Below are 12,098 nucleotides of genomic sequence, written 5' to 3' on the forward strand. Positions count from 1 at the left end.
AAGACTTTACCAGCCCCTCATTAAAAGAGAGAAAGAGAAGGAGAGAAATATAGAATTATAACATGGCTAGAGAGAGGCAAATTAGAAAATCAAGATCAGCGATTTTGCAATAACTAAGATTCTAGATGTATTTGGAGACACAGAGTCAGAAAAACAATTACAGAAGAAAAGGGGCTTAGGGCAGAAATAGTTACATAGAAAGTAAAGAATTTTACAGTCTGAGTACTAGAGAAAGATTTTGAGTGAGTGCTCAGGAGACCTGCTCAGAGAAGCTTGCAGGTGTGACTCATTAGTAGAAGGCCCTATGGCTAGGGGTATGGGCAGGCCAACAGACTCAGAAAAACATGGGGACTAAATAATTTTGGAGAAACAAGAGGGTGAATATGACATCTTCTGGGTAAATAAAAGATCTACATGGAACATTCCTAAGAGATGGACAAAAATAATTTCTTTTGGACATGATAACAGATTACAAACAGTATCCAACCATCCTTTTTATTTCCCCATTGGTGAAAAATGAGAAGCAGAGTGTCTGCCATCCAACTTGCTGGAAAACATAAGTGGAGTTCCTTTCTTTGGAGGCATGAATTATGATTGTAAATAGTGTGGTGGTTAAAATTATCAGTTCTAGATTCTTTTCTTCATTACTTTTAATTAACAAATAACAATTGTATATATTTACAGCATACAACATGATGTCTTGAAATATATATATATTTACATACATATATATGTACACATACACATCATGGAATGGCAAATAGAGCTAATTAACATTTGTATCACCTCGCATACTGATTTGTGGCAAGAACACTTATAATCTACTCTCAGAAATCTCTAAGTGTAAAGTACATTGTCATGAACTCTAGTCACCATACTGTACAACTGATCTTTCTTTTTGTGTTTTGTTTTGTTTTTGAGGCAAGGTCTCATTCTTTCACCCAGGCTGGAGTGCAGTGGCACAATCTCGGCTCACTGCAACCTTCATCTCCTGGGCTCAAGCAATTCTCCCACCTCATCCTCATGAGTATCTGCAACTACAGGCACATGCCACCACGCCAGGCTAATTTTGCTTTTTTTTTTTTTTTTTTTTTTTTTGGTAGAGATTGGGTTTCCTCATATTGCCCAGGCTAGTCTCAAAATCCTGGGCTCAAGTGATCCACCTGCCTCAGGCTCCCAAAGTTCTGGGATTATAGGCATAAGCCACTGTGCTTGGCTACAATAGATCTCTTGACTTTATTTCTCCTAACTGAAATTTTATATCATGTGACCAATATCGCCCCAATTCTTCCCACCAACACCTCTCCTAGCATCTGGCAACTGCCATTCTACTCTCTCCTTCTATGTGACATACCCAGTTCTAGATTACAGGATTGAAATTCTAGGTTTGTTTCTGCATCTTCTGTGTATTGGTTTCTTACCTATAAAATGTGAATAATAATAGCACCTCTTACCTAATTTTGTTGTAAGTATTGAATAATTAAAGAATATGTTTAATACAAAATTTGAATTTGTATGTATTCAATAAACACTCTTTTAATGAAATACACTATGTTAATTTTCTTAGGAAATATATATTGGTATGCCACTATAGAGTTAGTCATCTCCCAATATAATATCCTTTAGCTCCAGCTTACCTTATTAACATAACATAACAGGAAAGGGATTCTTTAATACTGAACATCTACTAAATAAAGCATTTTTTACTGTTGATTCTCATATTTAGTTTTTTTCCTTTTTTAAAATTATACTTTAAGTTCTAGGGTACCTGTGCAGAACATGCAGGTTTGTTACATATGTATATATGTGCCATATTGGTGTGCTGCACCCATTAACTCATCATTTACATTAGGTATATCTCCTAAAAAACTGGCAATTCGTTGTCACACGAAAACTTTTTTTGAATTATTACGTAACATTTCACAGACAATAAAGGATAGACTGTGTTTAGTTTCATGGTGAGCAATTATCCAAAGAAAAGAAAGAAAACAGTTGTTTGACTTCAGAAGGAACTATGTTCACCACTTCACAAAACTGAGAAGATAATTTGGATGAGGAGATAGATTTCTCATTTAAAAAAAAAATACCCAATTTCTTTTAGTTCCTGCTGTGTCTTCCTTCAAAAGGATGATCAGCTTTACACATTTCTAATTTTTCCTCCATTGAATGTACAGACATAACCTGAATACATCCTTACCATTTATTTTCAAAAGAGATATCATGACTCCCTGCCACATTGCTATTTATACTACCCACAAGACAGTCAACCTGAGGACACAGGATGAAAATGGATTCCAGCCCTACCCAAGAGTCTACTGCACTATAAAGCAACTTTGTTAACTTCACTTACTGAAGTTTAAATTGTCAGGTATTGGCAATTTGTCCCTGGCATTGACTTCCTGCCCTAGGGTGGAGATTACTGCGTAACTACTGGTTCATTCTTCATCACCAGGCTTCTAGCTCTCTCTGGCCACTCTAAGGTAATATTTAAGTACTCTGCATCACAGTAGTACTTTAGCATGACTAACAATGATATATATATATATGTTGAAAAATAAGCAAATTTTCACAAGAACTATGTGTACCAGGTATTACTAGTGGGAAATATGACCAGCTAGGTCTGGTGAAGGCAGATCTTGAAGAATTATTAAAACAGAGAAGCAAGTTAGTTCACTGTGGACTTATTTATATTTAGCCTACTCAGGGTTTACTGTGATTTTGAATCAGAGAATTCTTGATCTTGAACAAATCTGGAAAATTATCAGCTATTATCTCATTAAATTTTGCCCCTTTCTCCTTCACACTTCTTTTTGCATTCTCATTAACAACTTTTTTTGTTTTGTTTTGTTTTTGTTTTTGTTTTTGAGACAGGGTCTTGCTCGATTGCCCAGACTGGAGTGCAGTGGCATAATCTCCTCTCACTGCAGCCTCTGTGTCCCGCGCTCAACTGATCCTCCCACCTCAACCCCTGAGGAGCTGGGGACTCCAGGTGCATGCCAAAGCCCAGCTAATTTTTGTATTGTTTTCTTTTGTTTGTTTGTTTTTGTAGATATGCGGTTTTACCATGTTGGCCAGGCTGATCTCAGACTCCTGAGCTCAAGCGATTCACCCACCTCAGCCTCCCAAAGTGCTGGGATTACAGGTATGAGCCACAACACCCAGCCATTAAATTCTCATTAAACACATGTTAGTACTTTTCATCCTTTACTTCTCACTGTGTTTTCTTTTATGAGACAGAGTCTCGCTCTATTGCCCAGGCTGGAGTGCAGTGGCGAGATCTCAGCTCACAGCAAGCTCCGCCTCCCGGGTTCAGGCCATTCTCCTGCCTCAGCCTCCCGAGTAGCTGGGACTGCAGACGCCGCCACCATGCCCGATTATTTTTTTGTATTTTTAGTAGAGACGGGGTTTCACCGTGGTCTCGATCTCCTGACCTCGTGATCCACCCGCCTTGGCCTCCCAAAGTGCTGGGATTACAGGTGTGAGCCACTGCGCCTGACCTTGCTCCTCACTTTTGTAGTTTTCATTGCATTTTCTCTCTATGTTGGACAGTTAGTTACTATGTTTAGGTATTCTTTCAGTTTGCTAAACATGTCTTTAACTTTGTCCAATCTGCTATTACACCTATCCATTGCACTTATTTATGTATTTTTATCACATTTTTACAAGTCTTTTTCTTTTTTCTTAAATATGTCTGTTCTCGTTTTATAAACACAAGTAGTGTTCATTCGCATATTCTAAATTTTACCATGTTAAGATTATTTATTTTACAGCATTCTTGTATAATTCCACTATACAATATTACACATTATACAATGTACAATTATACAATGTATAATTCCATTATCAGAAGATCCTGGGGATTTGATACTATTGGTTTTATTTTTGGAGTTCCCAGGAGTAATCCAAGGGGAGTCTGTGCAGTCTGGGTAGAGACAACATCCCTCCAAAGAGAATTTTTTTTTACTTCTGCCAATCACCCTTAATGCTTTACCAACCCAAGTCTTCTTTATGGAAATTACTAAGTTAGAAGTTGTCAGGACAAAGGGAATAAACTTAAACCACACAGCTAGCCTGAAGCCATATTTGTATTTGCGAGTCTTTAGGAAATGCATTTTTCCATCCAGAGTTCAAGCCAAAGTAGCTAAATTATCTGATTTCATTTTGGAGTTTAGCGGATTTTTTTTTTCTTTTCCTTTCCATGTTTTCATTAGGTTATGCTATCTAAAGCTTCTAGAATTTTCAATTTTAGCTCCTATGTGGACTTCCCACACCTCATTCACCTTTAACAATGTCCATTAAAAGAAAAGCCCTTTTGGTTTCTAAGATTGAAAAACACCTCCGGGTAAATCGTAACTTTAGTGCAGTTGACTACTCCAGTCAAAACTTTCTTGTTTTAGGTCACTGTGGAGTTTGCTTACTGTCTTAGTCCACTCACGCTCCTATAACAAAATACCACAAACTGGATGACTTATAAACAACAGAAATTTATTTCTCACAGTTCTGGAGGCTGGGAAGTCCAAGATTAGGGTGCCAGCACAGTCAGGTTCTGGTGAGGGCCCTCTTCCAGCTTGTAGACTATTATCTTCTCCCTGTGTCTTCACATGGGGGAAAGGGGCAACACGGCTCTCTGAGCCCCCTTTTATAAGAGCACTAACCCCATTTATGAAGGTTGTGCTTTCATGACAAATTACTTCCCAAAACACATTACCTGTTAATACTATCACTTTAAGGGTTAAGATTTCAGCATATGAATTTAGGGGGACTCAAACATTTAGACCACAGCACTTATATTCTCACAAGCTCAGCATTTGAAAGAATGTTTTGTTTTATCTAGGTATATTTTATCCACATATCTTACAGTGGGAGGGTTTTCTATTTACTCGATCATCCTGATAGAAATTCAAGTTGAGCGTAATCAGTAACTTGACTCAGGAAGTCATGATGTTCTTAAAATGTATCATCTGGATTGAGTCTAGTTCAAACTGATATGCTTAAGTCTCACATCTTTGTAACCTCTCAGCCCAAGACCCATATCCAGGATTAGCCACATCTGGTAGTCAGAGTCGTTGATGGCAAGTGATAGAAACTGACCAACTGTCTTAAACAACAATAAAAAGAAATAATAGGGATATCGGGGATTCCCAAAATCAGTCGCAGGCTGATAGACAGGCCTAAAGGATGAAAAAGAATAAAGAAAACTGTCATGTACATCTGGTTCAATATTCAAAAATTCCCTCCAGGAGCCATGATTCAAGCCTAAATCTTTTCTCCACTTCCCAGCTGAGTCCTAGAGATGAGCTTAACTCTCACTAAGATACAAAAGAGCTTCTCTAAAAGGGAGATGTGATACAGCAAAACAATACAAAATAAAAAGAAATCTTATTTCAGCAGATGTGACAAAACAGTTGAAAATATGTGACACTTATCATTGATAGAGATCATTAGATGTCTTACAATTATATACCCTTCCCCAGCAGAATTACGCATAAATCAGGTCACTTTCATCTTATATTTGCTGAGTTTTTGTTATGCTAAGTGCATATTTTGTATTCCTGTGACAAAATTTTCACTTATTTATCTTTATTGCATTTCTGTCACTTGCAAGAAACATTTGGAATTTCAGTGGAATCATCCTTAGCATTGTTCAATTCCACCCCCACCTTCATATATTTTATGTTCACTCGACCCTTATTGCTTACCATTCTTGAACAATTATATAATTTCCTACTGCTATATTGTGGCCATTATACCCATACTCATTATGTAGACTTTTATTGATATTTAACTACAAAACTTCTTTTTTATTAAACAAAAATTTCTCATGCAATCTGTAAACTAGAAAGTGTTGTGTTTGATGCAACAGCCCTGTTAGTAAGTATTATTATTCCTACTGTAAAGATGAGGAAACTATAGTTTAGAGAAATTAAACAAACAAAACATGCCCAACTCTTACAGAGCTAGGTAAGAGCAGAGACTCAAAACCTTTATTTGAGTATGAAGTTTTATTCTGAGCAATTAGGTCATTCTGGTGTAAAATTTCTAATAATTGTTTCCAAACTCTTTCCCACTATTAAGTAGATAACTGAATGCTTTCTTTATTATTTCCTAGATTATAACATCTGCTTATTCATCTTTCCAACAAACAGTAATTTTGTAACTTTGTACCAGGCACTTTTCTAAGTGTTTAGAATACATCAGTAAATTAAAGAAAGAAAGAAAAAAAAAAAAAAAAAAACTCTAGGCCCATGTATCTTTGTAGCAGAGGTGAGATCGACAGCAAATAATAAATACAATAAATTACAATTTTAGGTATTTCAGATGGGGTTAAATACGGTTGGAAAAGAATTTAAAATCCTTTAGGCTGAGTGGAAAATAAGAATACTGGGAAACAAAGGTTGGAAAGAATTGTTGCACACTGCAGTCATGTGTTAGGTCGAACCATATGAAATTGTTTTTGACTTATGAAAATGGCAATTTCATAGCATTCAGCCTATATAAGTGGTCAAGATAGACATCATTGAGAAGGTAAGCTTTGAGCAAACACTTGAATGGGATAAGGGCTAGCCAGACAGATATTTGATGGAAGAATGATTTAGGTTCCTTCTGTGCACGACATATTCACCGTTTCTCACTTTAGTTTAAAGTTCTTTTGATCTGACCATTGGATGAATATCATAAATGGAGAGGAATATCGTAAATATTCTCTGTTACATGTCAGAATTCATCATTGTGGAAGTGTAAGGTATCCAGAAAGCCAAATATTTTTCATAATGTTGTTAGTGTCATAAGCTTTGTACATATTTCCCCTTTTTCCAAAAATAAATGACCATAAAAAGACCTTTAGGAAACTTCAATTTTCAAGTATCTCTTCCCAGTGATTCAGAAGCAACAGATATATTTGCTTGCTCTCTTTTGGCCTATCTGTCACTGCCACATGAAAAATAGTTGTAGGATGTTCAGTATGTTTGGTAAACCCTGGAAGGCTCAATTATGATATGATCATCTCTTTGGGACATCACCATGTGTGCTGTAAAGTATTAACTCAACAGGCCTTAGTTACTCAAATCCTGGATCTTCCAAAGAAAGGACTGATTCTTGACCAGCTACTGGGGATAATCTCTGAGCCCTCGGAATCTACTGCCTTACAAGAGTATTTTAATATATAGCAGGCTTTGTATCATATCGGTTTGACCTCTAGGGGCTGGAATCTGAGTAGCCACAGTCAGTCAAGTAGGAGCTGCATGCCTACATGACTGACCCCATTAAAAACCCCAGTTCTGGCCAGGTGCGGTGGCTCACACCTGTAATCCCAGCACTTTGGGAGGCTGAGGTGGGCGGATCACTTGAAGTCAGGAGTTCGAGAGCATCCTGGCCAACAAGGTGAAACCTTGTCTCTACTAAAAGCACAAAAATTAGCCAGGCGTGGTGGTGGGTGCCTGTAGTCCCAGCTACTCAGGAGGCTGAGTCAGGAGAATTGCTTGAACCTGGGAGGTGGAGGTTGCAGTGAGCCAAGATCGTGCCATTGCACTGCAGCCTGTGCGGCAGACTGAGCCTCAATCTCAAACAAATAAACAAACACAGCACCACCACCTGCCCTTCACCTCAGGTCCCAAGGTAGAGGTGAGCTTCCCTAGTTAGCAGCACTTTGTACATATTATGTCAAATTGTTACTAGGAGAATTTAGTACTGTCTGTGCCACTCTTTGGGAGAAGACAACAGGAAGCTTGTGAGCTTGTGAGCTTCAGCTTGTGCTTGGTTTCTTCTGGACTTCGCTCTATGCATCTTTTTTCTTTTCCAGGTTTTAATCTGTATGCTTTTTACTACAATAAACGGTAACCGTGAGTATAACAGCTTTTCTGAATCCTCCTTTTAATGAATCATTGAGCCTGAGTGGTCTAAGGGATCTCCAACACACCAACCACCACACCTTATCCCTTTTTCCTGGGACATAGTAATAGTATGCATTATATTTCCAGGATCTGATCACCCTTTACCTTTGAATTGAGTCCAGGAGAAGAAGTAGGCTATCTGGCATTGTGTTCCAGAGCCCTACCCCATCCCAATTTAATATCCTTCACTTCTTCATGTCGACACACAAATTTTGATTCTTTGCCTTTTCACAATCTCTCCACCCCATCCCTGGCTTTAATCATGGATTGTTCCTCCTACTTTGATAAGGAACTTTTCATTTTGGAAAATAAGCTTAGATGCACAGATTTCCATATTTGTAGCAAGCACCCTAGGTGCCTATTATACCTCCTAAAAGTTGAAAACACAAAGTTCTCAATTACAGTCAGTTTCTTTTTGTTCTTTATTTTGTAGAGACAGAGTTTCACTATGTTGCCCAGGCTGGTTTCAAATTCCTGGACTTAAGCAATCCTCCACCTTGGCCTCCCAAAATGTTAAGATTTCAGGCATGAGCCACTATGCCTGGCCCTAGTCAGTTTCTTGAATCAGTTATCAATCTCTTAATGACCATTGACCAAACTATTTATAAATCTCCCATCTCTTTATGCCTTTTTATTGTAAAAATTAACATTAAACATTCTTCTTTTCATAATCAAATATAGATATTATGTATATGTAACCTATATGTGAACTGCAGTAATGTGGAAAACATGTTCATGGCTCGGAAGGTTGGATGATTCATCTAATATTATTCCTAGCTTAAAGATTAAATAACTATAATAGAGATCATGCATTTTTATACAAATTAATAAAAATATTTTATTTGAGTAAAAAGGCAGAGTTTTTTGAATTTTAAAAACTGGTATCAATAATCTAATGTGACAAAACTATTTTCTACAACAGTGTTGCTTTTTTGGAAAAAAGACATTGGATTGGAAAATGTATAAGAATCCTACTTTATAAACAATTTTTACTTTATATCTTAATTTTTTATGTTTCATTTCACTTACACATCACCCCTACAGTTGACCTAATATTTTTAAATGTGTAAAAAGATGAAAAAATTAGTTAATAAAATAAATATATTATTATCAAACATTTTAAAATTTCTTCAGTATGTCCTATTTCAAAAGTTGTGCTCATCTTTAGAAGGACATAGGAATCAGTGTTCAAAATAAGCAGTGCTATTCCAATAAAAGCATCAGGCAAATTACTAGTTATAACATAATGCTTAATAGTATCTCAAACTTACAAAATAAAAGAATTCTGTTAGTAGTAATCATTTTCCCATCTCTGTCAATTCTGTTTCTATAAGTAATGAACCAATCCTTAATGCTTCTGTGGAGTAACCTCTATTCACATTATTATTTGCCTGATCATCCTTTTGGGGAATATTAGATTAAGTAGAACCATTACTGTAAATTATTTTGCTTAAATATATGGTTCTAAATTAGTGAACATAAATTACAGCTTCATGATTTGTCATCATTTTGGTTGACATAGGATTGCATTTAAATATAATTGAGAAATAATTTGAATACTATATATGTATATGTACTATATATGCATATGAATACTATATATGTATTTATAGTACTATATGAATACTACATATGTATATGTACATGTACTATGTATGTATATATATGTTCAGCCATTCTGATAAGTTATCATCCATGCTGCTATATTTAGCTTATTTCTGGGAATATAGCTTTGGCAATTTAGAAATGGACTGCAAACCTCTGACTTCCAGATAGGTCACTGTCAGTTAAAAAGTGCATAGTATAAATAACACCTCAGTGTATGAAAAGATATACCTTTAACTTACAGATCTCACTAACAGTAGATATTTATAGAAAATAGGCAGGAAACCCTGCCATGACTAGATGCAAATATTCCAGTTTACAGTTTCTGGTATAATCTCTATTAACATCTTCCACAATGAGATCAATTTTAAGAGCATCTAACAAGAATTTACCATTCAACCTCACATGCCTTGATATTTGGCTAGTCACACAATTGTTTGTCATTCAAGGAAACTCACTTTTCTTAGGAAGTGTGGTGCTTTCCTGAGGAGAGAAGTTTTAGATTTGAAGATGCTATTTATGTCATAAATGTACGAGCAAGCACAGAAACAAGCAAGAAATGACTGCCTTTTATGTTGATTTAATAGAGAATATGAATATTTGAATGGTATATGCAAGTAAGAGTTACATGACAAGGAGAAATCTTCTATTTCATTTATCTCTGGCAGAGGGAAACACTTTCAGACAAGTTACCTGAAAAGGTTTGCCTAAAGTACACACGAAAGAATGCAAGACTTTTAAAATAAAAATTTAGTCTGGGTAAAAGCAGGCAGATAGAGAAAAGAGGAGAGGGTGTATAAACTTAACTTCATTAACTTTCTTAAGAGAGGGCTGTAATCTATACCTGTTTAATCTGCTCTTATCCTTCAAACATCAGAATTAATACTTTTTTATTTATAAATGAAATGTATACTCAATTTACTGAGCATCAATTTACTTTGCACAAGACTGTGCTAAGTTCTCTTATTTTCTGCATTTGCTTCATGTTTAGAATCGAAACCATTCCTGGTTGTCTTACCAGATCTATAATATGATTGTTACATTTTATGCAGCACTCATATATGTTCGTCTGGGTATCAAAGCCATCTTTATTTGAAATGGAAGTCATAATATATTTGGCTTCCAACAATGTACATCTATTAAATTTAATGAAAATATCCATAATCAAAAGTAAAATAATTTATATAAATTAAATTTCTTAAAAAGTCCCAAAGGAAGCAGTGTTGCATGAAACATGTAAATAAAGCAAAATCCTTATCTACCACTAATACGTCTTTCCCTCCAGCCTTAGGTCAGGCAGAAGCTGTACACTATCAAGAAAGCAAAGGTTCATCATTGTGCTAGTAAGAGTCATTCCTAAAGTTGTAGGATGTCTTCTCTACAAAAGATAATTTTAACAACCATTTTTCTCTAAATATCTGATTTCCCTTTCTCAACTAAGCAGGTCATTTCCCACACCTGCTTTATAAGGGTAAAAAGAAAATTTATACAAAGATTCTAAGTGTCATTATTTGTACTAGTCCATTTCCCCCTGCTATAAAGAAATACCTGAGACTGGGTAATTTATAAAGGAAAGAGGTTTAACTGGCTAATCCTTCTGCAGGCTTGTGCAGGAAGCATGATGCTGACATCTGCTCAGCTTCTTGGGATGTCTCTGGAAAACTTGCAATCACGGCAAAAGGCAAGATGGGGAGCAGCATTTCACATGGCCAGAGAAGGAGCAAGGTTGTGGGGGGTGCACACTTTTAAACAACCAGATCTCACTATCATAAGAATAACACCAAAGGGATGGTGCTAAACCATTCGTCAGAACTCTGCCTTCATGATTCAATCATCTCCCGTTATGCCTCACCTTCAACACTGGGGATTACAATTTGAGATGAAATTTTGGGAGGGAAACATAAAAACTGTATTATTCTTCCCCTAGCCCCTTCTGAATCTCATGTCCTTCTCACTTTGCAAAATACAATTATGCCTCCCCAACAGCCCCCAAAAGTCTTAACTTATTCCAGTATTAACTCAAAAGTCCAAAGTCTCATCTGAGACAAGGCTAGTCCCTTCTGCTTATGAACCTGTAAAATAAAAACAAGTTAATTGTTTCTAAGATACAATGGGGGTACAGGCATTAGGTAAATACTCCCTTTCCAAAAGAAATATATTGGTCAAAAGAAAGAGTCAGCAGGCCCTATGCAAGCGTAAAACCCAGCAGGGTTGTCACTGAATCTTAAAGCTCCAAAGAATCTCCTATGACTCCATGTCTCACTCACATGCAGAGCACACAGTGGGCTCCCAAAGCCTTGGGTATTTCCACCCTGTAGCTTTCCAAGGCTCATCCCCCACACATTGAGTGCCTACAGCCTGGGGTTTTTCCAGGAATAAGGTGCAAAATGTTGGTAGACCTACTATTCGAAGATCTGGAGGATAGTGGCCCTCTTCCCACAGCTCCACTGGGCAATGCCCAGTGGGGACCTGTGTGGGGACTCCAATACCACATTTCCTCTCTGTACTGCCCTAGCAGAGGTACTCCATAAGGGCTCCACCCCTGTAGCAGGCTTCTGCCCAGACATCCAGGCTTTTCCATACATTCTCTAAAATCTAGGTGTA

This window comes from Macaca nemestrina, chromosome 6 (genome assembly GCF_043159975.1).
Source record: "Macaca nemestrina isolate mMacNem1 chromosome 6, mMacNem.hap1, whole genome shotgun sequence".
Lineage (NCBI taxonomy): Eukaryota > Metazoa > Chordata > Mammalia > Primates > Cercopithecidae > Macaca > Macaca nemestrina.